This window comes from Acyrthosiphon pisum, unplaced genomic scaffold (genome assembly GCF_005508785.2).
Source record: "Acyrthosiphon pisum isolate AL4f unplaced genomic scaffold, pea_aphid_22Mar2018_4r6ur Scaffold_38;HRSCAF=290, whole genome shotgun sequence".
Taxonomy (NCBI): domain Eukaryota; kingdom Metazoa; phylum Arthropoda; class Insecta; order Hemiptera; family Aphididae; genus Acyrthosiphon; species Acyrthosiphon pisum.
Window position 1 is genome coordinate 2,899 of NW_021773379.1, and position 2,970 is coordinate 5,868.

The following is a 2,970-nucleotide window of genomic DNA, read 5'->3' on the forward strand; positions in this document are numbered from 1 at the left end:
AAGAACGAAAGTTAGAGGTTCGAAGGCGATCAGATACCGCCCTAGTTCTAACTGTAAACGATGCCAGCTAGCGATCCGCCGGCGTTTCATTAACGACCCGGCGGGCAGCTTCCGGGAAACCGAAGCTTTTCGGTTCCGGGGGAAGTATGATTGCAAAGTTGAAACTTAAAGGAATTGACGGAAGGGCACCACCAGGAGTGGAGCCTGCGGCTTAATTTGACTCAACACGGGAAACCTCACCAGGCCCGGACACCGGAAAGATTGACAGATTGAGAGCTCTTTCTTGATTCGGTGGGTGGTGGTGCATGGCCGTTCTTAGTTGGTGGAGCGATCTGTCTGGTTAATTCCGATAACGAACGAGACTCTGTCCTGCTAACTAGGCGGGTAAACCCGGGTCGGCGTGTGCGCGGCGCTGGCGGTTTCGGCCGTCAGTGTTCGCGTACCCGTCGGCTCGGCCCGGTATCCCCGAACGCGTTCGCCCGTCGTCCACGGCGGTCGTCGGGCGCGGCCGCGCCATCCGCGTCCCGGCGTTCGGCGGGCGTATGTCGGCCGGGGGGCAACCTCCGGTCGGCCTGCGTCCGTCGTGCGTCGGGCTCCGTGGTGAAGCGCGCCGTGTTCGCGGCCGTCGCCGGCGGATCACGATACGTTACTAGGGCTACCGCCGGGCTCCCAGGAGCTTAAACTCTTCTTAGAGGGACAGGCGGCGGACGAACATAGCCGCACGAGACTGAGCGATAACAGGTCTGTGATGCCCTTAGATGTTCTGGGCCGCACGCGCGCTACACTGAAGGAATCAGCGTGTTTAACAATCCTGGGCCGACAGGCTTCCGGGTAACCCGCTGAACCTCCTTCGTGCTTAGGGATCGTGGCTTGCAATTTTTCCACGTGAACGAGGAATTCCCAGTAAGCGCGAGTCATCAGCTCGCGTTGATTACGTCCCTGCCCTTTGTACACACCGCCCGTCGCTACTACCGATTGAACGGTCGCATTGAGGTCTTCGGAGTGGACGCGCGTTATTCGGCCCCCTCGGGGGCTGGGTCGTCGCGCGATCGCGAAGATGACCGAAATCGGCCGTTTAGAGGAAGTAAAAGTCGTAACAAGGTTTCCGTAGGTGAACCTGCGGAAGGATCATTAGAGACGGGCCCGCGGTACCGGCGGCACTCGCCGGTCTCGCGCGCGCCTCATCCGACCCCGTGGCCGCGTGCGCTCGCCGACTCGCTCGACGACCGCCCGCGCGCCGCGACCCCCGACCGAGCGTCGACCGAAAGATGGTTAACACGTCGAAAGACCGTACGTGCCCAGTCGTGCGTCCGCGCACGGCGCGTGGCCGTAGAAGTTTCGTCGAACAAAACAAAAAAACAACCGACACCGAGCGGCGGATCACTTGGCTCGTGGATCGATGAAGACCGCAGCTATCTGCGCGTCGTCGTGTAATCCGCAGGTTATACGAACATCGACCAGTCGAACGCACATTGCGGCCTCGGTGACCCGCGGGTCCCGGGCCACGCCTGTCTGAGGGTCGTATACCGGATACTCGGCCAGACCGATGCGCCGCCGGCAGGCGTCCGACGGCACGCCCGTCGGCCGCTCCGGTGGTGCGAGATTGGCGGGTTCGACCGGGGAGAGCCGCTCGCGCGGGCCGCCTCCGGGTCGTCCGCCCAAGTTGTGACGGCAAACAGTCACGGGTTCTCGCGTCGTCAAACGGCACGTCCCCGTCCGCCCGCCGCGCGAGAGCGCGGCCGGGCCGGCTGAGAGTCCACGAGACCTCTCCGGCTTCCGAGAAGCGGACGCGGGCGGTCACCGTACGGGCGGAGCGCGGACCGCAGGCTGCCGTGTAATTTAAGAAACAAACAACCGATACGTTCCGACCTCAGATCAGGCGGGACTACCCGCCGGATTTAAGCATATTAATAAGCGGAGGAAAAGAAAACAACCGTGATTCCCTTAGTAGCGGCGAGCGAACCGGGAAAAGCCCATCGCCGAATCTCGCCGCGCACTTTTTGTGTCGCGGCACGTATGAGAGTTGTGGCGTACGGGCCGGCCTCGTTGCCGGGGCGCACGTGACGGTCCAAGTCTCCCTTGAACGGGGCCATGGCCCGCAGATGGTGCCAGGCCAGTAGAGGCCGTCACAGCGTTCCGGGATCGGACCGCGCCTTCGAGTCGGGTTGCTTGAGAGTGCAGCCCGAAGCGGGTGGTAAACTCCATCTAAGGCTAAATACGGCCACGAGACCGATAGTTTACAAGTACCGTGAGGGAAAGTTGAAAAGAACTTTGAAGAGAGAGTTCATAAGAACGTGAAACCGCTCGGTTGTAAACGGACAGAGCTCGCGAATCCCCGCCGGGCGAATTCACGGTCGGTCTAACCGCCGGCCGGATCTTTCGCTCGGTTAGCGGACGTCGCGACCCGTTGGGCGCCGGCCGAATGGCCCGGGTGACGTTCGTCGCGTCGGTCGCGTTTCGGCGTGACCGTTCGCGCCGAGCCCCGGTGCTCATGGTCGGCTCGCCCGACGGCAAGAACCGTCGACGCGGCCCCGTCGCAGGCGGGGTCCCGTCGGTCGGCGACGTGTTTCGAGCTACTTTCCGACCCGTCTTGAAACACGGACCAAGGAGTCTAACGTGTGCGCGAGTCAACGGTGATCTTACGAAAAACCACGTTTGGCGCAATGAAAGTGAACCGTTTACGGTGCGGACGATGGCCTAGCGACCGAACCCACCGGCGTTCAAAGTCGCGCTGGTCCGCAGTCCGGGGGCGTCTCCGCCAAGTCGGCTTCGGCCGGCTGGGGGCGCACCCTTAGCGCACACGTTGGTACCCGAAAGATGGTGAACTATGCCTGGCCAGGATGAAGTCAGGGGAAACCCTGATGGAAGGTCCGCAGCGATTCTGACGTGCAAATCGATCGTCTGAGCTGGGTAATAGGGGCGAAAGACTAATCGAACCATCTAGTAACCTGGTTCCATCCGAAGTTTCCC

General features: G+C 61.9%; 1 non-coding gene and 1 pseudogene across 1 annotated transcript; both read left to right on the forward strand.

Moving 5' to 3' along the window:
- Window positions 1-1,364: 1,364 nt before the first annotated feature.
- On the forward strand, window positions 1,365-1,522 carry LOC115035022. Its single transcript, XR_003840193.1, has one exon. It is a non-coding gene; the product is annotated as a 5.8S ribosomal RNA (ribosomal RNA).
- A 343-nt stretch (window positions 1,523-1,865) lies between these two features.
- The window catches only part of LOC115035021, a 3,669-nt pseudogene continuing 2,564 nt past the window's right edge, over window positions 1,866-2,970 (forward strand).